This window comes from Thamnophis sirtalis, unplaced genomic scaffold (assembly GCF_051295495.1).
Source record: "Thamnophis sirtalis isolate CommonGarterSnake01/CBP01778 unplaced genomic scaffold, rThaSir2_p1.2 scaffold_2, whole genome shotgun sequence".
NCBI lineage: Eukaryota > Metazoa > Chordata > Lepidosauria > Squamata > Natricidae > Thamnophis > Thamnophis sirtalis.
The window spans coordinates 135215455-135224615 of NW_028261382.1; the positions used below are offsets into that span (position 1 = coordinate 135215455).

The 9161-nt window shown below is 33.6% G+C and overlaps 1 long non-coding RNA gene across 1 annotated transcript; it reads left to right on the plus strand.

Annotated features, from left to right (window-relative positions):
* Positions 1–37: 37 nt before the first annotated feature.
* On the plus strand, positions 38–6759 carry LOC148049170 (uncharacterized). Its single transcript, XR_015695626.1, has 2 exons — positions 38–5431; positions 6283–6759. It is a non-coding gene; the product is annotated as an uncharacterized LOC148049170 (long non-coding RNA).
* Positions 6760–9161: the final 2402 nt, after the last annotated feature.

The following is a 9161-nucleotide window of genomic DNA, read 5'->3' on the forward strand; positions in this document are numbered from 1 at the left end:
CCAAGTAGATAAAGGGAGATGGGGGAAGTCAGCCCACCCAGGCCCGAGGGCAACCCCCGAGTCACGTGGGCCTCAAAAGGACCGTTGTGGCTCGTCGCGAGACTTGGCGTGTTGCTTCGCCTCGTGGCGAAGAAGCGCGCGCGCGCGCTTCCTTTAGAGTGGGCTGCAGTTGAGCGTGCTGAGAGGTGACTGGTTGGGCCTCGCATTGCCTCCGTTTTGGAAGATTCGTCTCCGGAACCGCTGGGCTCTTCCGTTCTGCTGACCCGAGAAATGTAATTAAGCGAAGATAGGCTACGGCGACCTTCTAGCGGACGGCACCGGGGGCTTCAGAGGTAGATATTGGGCAAAAGCGCGATCGCTTGGGGTTTTCCTCAAACGGTTGGTACGCCAGGAAAGAGAGATTCTTTGGAACCTCTCGGTCCGATGTGGGTGGTCAAACGGGGGGAAAAAATGATGGCGCCCTCAAGAAACCACAGCACTCCTCCTTGTTCTTAAAAATAGACCGAGTTTTGCGCCATTTTGTCCATTTCGGCGGAGAGGCTAAGCCTCCCCCCCGGGGGGGCTAGTCAGTGACCAACTCCCGCTTTTTATGTGTTGGCATGGCACTGAATTAGTTTGTTCGCCAAGGTGTAGAAAATTGATCATTTTAATAATTTGCCCCTAAAACCACTAGGCTCCCCCGGGGAGACGCCTAATATGAATAGAGGAGTTTAAACTTTGATCGTTTTTGCATTATGTACGTACTTCTATCATTACTGGCCTGCAGAATCTCAGAGTTTACAATATCAGCTCCTTACTGGACTATTAACTAATTTGCTGAATTGTACTTTCTGTCTAATAACATGGAACCGGGAACATTGGATTTGCTGAGCTGAATCTGCTTTGTTGTGATGTGCTACTGGGATTGAAAGGAAAAAAGATTGGGGATGAAGCAGCTGCTCCTTAAATAAAAATTTACCCTTCGAGGTTGGTGCAGTGACTATTGGGTTAGTAACTATTAAATCTAACACTTTATGGGACTACAGATCAGTTTCTCATGTCAAACAGTGATAATAAATTCAAGGAGAATAGATGTGATAATTTAATTTTAACTTAAAAAGAATCTAAGAAAAAGAATCTAATCTTAAAGTGATTATTCAAAAACACTTACAAGTGATATTTATTTAATCCAACAAAATTTGAAACAGACTGACTTTGGCACTACTGGAATCTGCAAAATATTACTGCATTATTCTGGATTACATTTTTACATTTGCCATACTGAAGAAATTAATAGTGCATTTTCTAGTATAGTGCTACTGTAAATTGCAAACTAGTGTAATTATTTTATGCCGATGATGAATGTTGAAGAGCTTCCAGAATTTATTGACTATATTATACTACAGAGGCTGGAATGGCAGACTTTTGGGAGAAAGAAGGGGGAAAATAAGAACTGCAGTACTGAATATGAAAGAAAAACTTAGAATTATTAAACTTACATGAAAGAATGACAATATCAAACATGGCGGCAACATTGAGAATCTCAAGCTTTTTTTGTCTAGAACCAGTATATTTTGTTTAACAATCAGATACTACTAAATTTAGTGAAGTTGTTAGTATTCAATATGTTTACATGATTCTATCCATCAGCTAATTAAATAGAAGGAAGTAATGTGTGTGCTCACTACCTTGAATTATTTACAAAATATAAAGGCAGGAAAGTTCTTAAATACTACCCTGGCTTGCTTCAAAGCCTCCAAATGTCACAAGATGGAGCTGTTGTGCAAAAGCGGTACAGGTCATCTAGCAATAACATATGATGCCATTATTTATTGTACTAAAGGTAAAAAGGTAAATGATGTTCTTAGGGTAGTGTATAAAGGAAAATGGGTGTGTAGAAGTAGAATGCTTATTTGGGGAAAAAATCACATTCAGATTTTTATTTGCAGTGGCATAACGTACTATATAATTATACATAAGTAATCTTGATATTACAGAAGCAGTAAAATAGTTTGATGAAACAACATCCCTAGTGCTATAAGTCAGATAAAGAGTTCTGAACTACCTCAAAGATTTTAGCAGAAAAACAAATTGATAGTAATTTTCTTTCATGTAATTAGGAAGATCTTTCCCTGTAATTGATTTTGATTGTGAAGTACAAGTTGAGCTTGTCATAAATCTATACATAATAAAAATAGTAACCGAATTCTTGGCTGTGCTATTATGTCAAATGAGAAGCTACTGAAAAAATACAGAATTAAATTTGGAATGCTACACAATATTTTTTTAAAAAACTATAAAACTAAACCTGAAACTCACACTATGAGTGTGAAGCAATAAAACAACTTTCTAGTTGTGCTAAGTTATGAAACAGTAACTTGAAAGCATTTCGTTAGACAAAAGAATATTTTGAAATGTAGCTGTGCAAACAAGATACTCATATTTTTTTAAAATGCTATTTTAGGCATACTTCTTACACTCCTTATAATTACTTCTAGTGCATAACTTGGTTTCTCCAAACTAAAAGTAATAAAAACTAGAAAGAATTTACATTCTTCAGAAGAATTGATTTGGAATTCACAGGAATATTTTCATAGGAGAGTTTTTGAAATTGTTAAAGCTGCTATATCTTTCAGGTTTATTGTATAAGAATGCTTTCCAGGCTTTCTGCATGTTGCATTTCTGTGGTGAATCATCTCCATTGAAAGATTTACATAAGTAATGCAAGAAAGAATCTTGCAATGACAACACAAACAGCTGCACCACTATTGATAATTAAGAAGCAGAAAATACATTTTAATTATTATTGAAATAAACATTCACTAGGAAACAAGTTTGGTGGTAGCTTTAAAGTTGACTGATTTCAAGACAGCCTGTGACCATTGTTTTCCATCTGCTTAGTGCAGGGAAAGACTATAAAATAGAGCTTCCCTTTTAGAAGCTTAAAATAGTTGTAACACTTCTTGTTGCTATCCTCTTTTAAAATCATATTCAGCTTATTTAGTTCTTCCTAGGAATTTATTTTGTCCATGTTTCTTGACCAAGAGCTGCTATCATGCTATGAAGTTGATTATGTGCCATCAAGTTATTTTCAACTACTACTGACCACATAGATTTTCTCTATGACAATCTGCCTCTAACTTGTTTTTTCGAATCTGCCAATGGTGCATGCATTGCCATTGTAAGACTTATGCATCTTGCTGCTGGTTGTCCTCTTCTGCTAGGTCTTCTCATAATATTTCTGCAGAAAGATAATTTGAGCTTGGTCATTTGTGCCTTGAGTGAGAACTGTGGGTTGATTTGCTCAATGATGTATCAGATTATTTTCTTGGGTGTCCTTGGTATTCTCAAGAGTCTTTTTATCTGTCTATCATACTATATAGATGGGGATCATTCATAGTTCCATTGTAACTTGTTACAATGGAACTCACATCCTTATGTTTACAACCTTTGCAGGTCTGTAAAACAAAGTAGTAAGTAGAAATATCATAAGCAATCACTGTTTTGTTTAGTGACAGCTTTCCTTAAAGACCAAGTTAGTCTTAATTGTGATCACTAAATGAGGACTACCCTTACTTGAAGTTTAATGTGTTGTGTTTATGTTGAGCTTTCTAATTTTTTTAAAAATTTGGGCAATAATGCTTTTTGCTGATTTGCAGGCAGAAAAATGGCAAGAGTTTATCTTTGTAAATGTAACAAAACATTTCCAATATTACTTTCAATTTCCCCAAAACAAAAAATAAGGTGTGCATGAAGTATTGTGTGATGTATTATAAAGTACAGCAGTGTTTCATAAAATTCATAATATATGATCAACATATTAAAATGCCTACAAGAATAAAAAGTCCTTTTCAACAAAGTGCCCATTATAATACATAGGACCCAGGGTTTTTTGGTTGGACATAAAATACATTAAAGTTTTACAACCCTTGGAGCAGGCAATAAATTTCATTTTTGAAGCATATGTATGTGTAATAAGTATTTTAATACATCTGTCTGTTAGTTGTGTATAAAATTTCTAATTCCTGGTTCCATTTGTGTATATTTTCTAGAATTTGGTGGCTTTTAATTAAGGTTTTCAAGAAACTGTAGGGAAAATATACTTCTAGTATTGATTATTTTGAGTTATTTCCACTCTGCCAAGCTGTCTGAATAATGATGAATTGTGCAAGTAGTGATCATTATTGCAGTTGATGTCTTCATAAATCAGTAACATCAGCTAAGATGTCCCTGTTCTAATGATTAATTGCTTCTTTGTCAGTGCAGGGATTAGCTAGAGAGTCATCTTTGAGCCCTGACCTCTGCCCTCTTCACTCTGTAACCGCCTAGGAATACCGTTTCATTGAGACTTCAATGGGGTTTTTTGGGGGGGTGCACTTAGCTCTCGGCCTGAACCAAGTCTATAGGGAATATGTTTTATTAGTTAAAATAGCTGGTCGCAAAGCATGGAAATTGTAATCCTTAATCTTAATTTCTTTCTTATTAAACAAGAATAAACTATAAGAAGATTCATTCATTAGAGTAGTGCATGAATAAAATAGTTTGACTCTGGATTAATTCTTCCTGTAGTTTTCCCATAAGTTTTGGAACAGCAACAGCCCAAATCAGTCCATTGTATAGAATAAAGGCCTTTTCAGAATGTTATAACTACTTCAACATACTGCAAGTTATTTTATTATCTTTGCAACTGAGATATTTCATTTGCCAGCATTTCTTTGGGCATTTTGGATGTTTTAAGACATGGGGCATTCAGGTGTTGTTGCCCAGTTGTAGTAAGTTCCATGTACAGTGCAGCCAGCTCATTACTATTTCAGAGACACTAGCTGTAGGTGCTTCATCAAATCATATATTCCTGTCCATTGACTAGTCCCTTTATTTCTTTTCTTATCATACTGATATCTTAAACATATTTTACACATTTACCATTCTAGGTTTCTCTTTGTAACTATCCAACCTTTATACTTTTTGTACTTATGAATAAAATATAATACTGTCCAGTTGTATCAAAGCTTATGTGCATAGGAAGTACAATTATCTATTTTATTTCAATGGTAATAGTAGTTGATACCATGGGTACAGATTAATTCCCTTATGAAATGGCAATAGGAATAGTAAATTTAGAGAGTAATGTTATTAATGTATTCTGTTGTGGGGGGGTTAAAAGTACATTCAATGAGATCCAGTGTTTTAGCTATGCTTTGTTTTTATTTTTTAAGAATAGTATAGAATGAGATCTCCTACATACTTGCATATCAAGCAATTATAAGGAATAAAATACTTTTATTCATAAATATATTTTGTTCATAAATGCAAAATTTTAAAAATCCTAAATGCTTCCATTTTATTTAATAAAAATGGTATTGCACTTAAATATTGCCAACTGTTTGATTTCTTTCCTTTTTTGTTTTGTTTTGGAGCAATCAGTAAACCCCACAGGATCCCATATTAAATGGTGAGTATTGCTCTTACTATATAAAGAGAGTAAGAATTGTGATTTGGATTAATAAATGCATTTGGAAAGTTGAATACATATTTCTAGAAGATTAAAGTTACATGAATGCTTGTTTTTTATTTTTTTCCTTTTGAAATAAATAAAAATATTTGCAAATAGGTACTAAAATGGAAAATATTTTAATACATGTTTTTATTAATGGGATAAATATTTTATCACCGGCACAATGATGATTTCCTTTAGCCGTTTACCCATCTGAATGTGTGATGTGTATTTGCAATTCTGAGGTGCCAGTAAAGCTTTAATTATACCATGTAAAGTATTTGCTTAGCATATTTAAATACTGTATATTAAAATGTCTTTCCAAAGTGATTTAATTGGCATATTTCTCCAAGTAGTCCTGAACTGCTGTTCAGAATTTGAGAATTCTATATTTAAAAACTACTTATCAATTTGAAATGATTGAAAATTCCACATGAATTTAAGAATTTTTGTAAAAAATGCAAATCTGATTAAAAGTTAAATTGAATGAACTATTTAGATGACTAAAGTTATTCTTGAATGTTAAATGATGGTCATCAAAATGATCAAAATTATGTATTCAAAATATTTGTATTACAAAATTTAACTTAAATATGTTTTTTATTTTAATTTTAGTTTAATGTCATTTATTATTTTACTGAAAATTCTAAAGGTTTGCTAATTTGAAAATAGTTTTATCTAATTTGAAAATAAAAATGACAACTTTTAATGAACCATTTTTACTTAATGTATTATCTTAATATAACATTTGCTGCTGTTTTATATGCTGCTATTCAATGTGATATACTAATCTTCCTATTTCTTTGCAGGATATAACAAGACAAATGGAAGAGTGAGCGTTTTCCAATATGAAATTAATTTTAAACAAATACTTTAGTTTGATGTTGATGTAATTCTAAATTAAAAACATATATAGGACAATTAACTCTTCAGCATTTTCCTAAGGATATTTTTCATCATATTTTTTTCTCAGATTTCTGGGAAATAACTTTTTTCAGTTAGCTTGTTTTCTTGTTTCTGCATGAAGATTGGGCGAGGAAAGCAGACTTGCCATGATAGATAACATGGTTATATAGACTGTTTTCCTATATCTTTGTAAAATTCAATCTCACAACCATGGTTGACTTTTGTATATGTATATCTTTGTTTTTAATGTTATTGTAAGCCTTAGTGAGCACTGAATCAAATTGAAGTCTTTACTAATGAACTGTCATTTATTTATACTATGTGGGAGATACCAGCCTGTATATTTTTGAATTCCATTAAATTTCATTTCTTGTTTTATATTTTAGAATGTGATTCTGATTTCTGGGGGTGAGAGTAAAATCCTATATGAAGAATTTGAATACAATTTCAGTAACAGAAAATTTGATGAGACAACTAAAACAAATGTACCTATTTTCCTATGCTTGCTATAACATTCAAAATAAGAATATAGGGAAAAAGCTACTACTGTACGGCAAGAATATAATTTTAGCTTTAGCTGAAATGCAACCTTTTTTAAAAAAAAGATTAGATTTGAAACATATCAGGGGTGTCAAACTCAAGGCCCAGGGGCCGCATCTGCCCTGTGGGGTGCTTAGATCTGGCCTGCATCCTGAAATCACTTTTCGGGAGGGCTGCATGCTGGCAGAAGGTTGCAGGAGGAGAGCCTGTTTTCTCTGGCAAAGTGCTTGGGCCACCACAGACGATCCTGACACGAGTTATATTGAGCTGGCCACGACCACCCTAGCCCCCTGTGGTCAAACACAACCCTGATGCAGCCCTCAATGAAATCAAGTTTGACCCCCCTGCATTACAGCATTGAGTCATTACAGCATTAATGTATTCTATAACATAGCTTGTAAGGGCAATGGTAGGTTAGATGAATGAATTAATTTTCCTGAGAATTTGATTCAGTATTGTGTATTGTTAAATCTCACTGCTGAAAACATGTGTCACAGGCCCATATGTAGCAATGAACTGTTTCAATTGTTGGTAGCATTCCGTCAAGTAAATATCCCTTTGATTCAGGGAGTTCTCAGAATTGACTTCAAATGGAAAAAGTGCATTAGGAGCCACACAAAATACAGAAGCACCTGTGTAAAGAAAATTAATTAATCTTTAAATTAATTAAAATTTTAAAATCACAAGTTTGTCTAGGAATTTGTTTTTGAGCATAAATTTGCAAAAGCAAATTTTAAATTTGTTATTTGAAAAGTTGCTAGGTATATATGAAATATAATAGCAAAATAAACCTTTTGGTAAAATGCCTTTTCATTTATCTTTAAAATTACCTACACCCTAATATCTCTATGTAATAGATCAATTCAGACTGCTAATAAGGTCCAAGTTATCTGATCTGCAACCTGTTGCTTGGAAGAGAGGAAACCAGTGGTGACATCCCCTCTTGGTTTTGGATTATCCCTCAGGGAATGTTTTTTATCAGAAAAAAAGGTTCCATATCATGCCTTAAAGAAACCTTATTTAAAAAGCTGTAATATGGATTACATAGTACTTGGAAATGGAAATTTATTATAACCACTGCATAAATGGTTTCTTCATGCTTGATGATTCAAATTTTTGCATTTGCTCAATTTCCTATGTCATTAATTTGGAAAGTGATTACTTATATAATCTATATTTAAGAATAATATAAACATTTATTTACTTTCTTCCTCAAGAATAGGAGCTCAATAGCTATTCAGATGCTGAAGTATTACAGGTTTCATAAAGTTGAACCAGAAAGATTGTTAATAGTTCAGCAATAGCAGAACAGACTTAATTTTCCAAACAGCCCCACCCCAAAGAACCCCACACATAACAAGCTGTGTTGAATCAATTCTGAAAATTGAAACATGCTACAGGAAGGCAAATAGTAAAATATTTCCTACCATTATTTTTCAATAACATTATTTCATCTATTGATAAGAGGAAAGAGAACAGAAATCTCATGAGAAGTATTGCATGCTATTCGGCATCTTCGCCCTTATGTATTCAACTACGTGTGTGAAGTCCCCTGTTAAGGATGTTATGTCATCTTACTTGGACTTATGAGCAATTGCTTAGCTTAATTTTTTTTTACCATATTTTAAAGTAAGAGATGATTCAAATAATAACACTGCAATTAAAACATCTTGTTCGAGTACTTTTGTCCTTAGACTCAGCTTAGCATGCGCTTTAGACAGTGAAATCCTACAAACAAAAATAAATCTTTTAAATCCATTGTACATTTCAGATTACTAATTTTCTCATTGAAAATCTTGCTTTTATGATTCCAACATAATATACATGTATAGCCTCTATTTCATTCACCCATACCCACAACCAATTGCTGAACAAATAAACTGATAAAAGGATTAATATGTCTGTCTTGTGGCCTTTTATAGTAACCTTGATCCTATTAGAAAACTACGGATAGGAAAAATTCAGGGGTCTACACTGATCACTAGCAGAACGTTTTGCAGTGAAAATGACTCATTTGCTTGGACTTAACCCGGAATCTGAACAGCTACTAGGGATAAACAACTAACAATGCTATTGAGAAGACATTGAATATGTGGATCAAAGTGGAAATTTTCCTTTGATTAGTGCATGGGACAACACACTTGTACAAACTAGACACACCTTTGATGTACCATATTTTTCAGAGTATGCACCTTTTTTCCTCAAAAAAGGCTGAAAATCTGGATGTGTCTTTTACACTGAA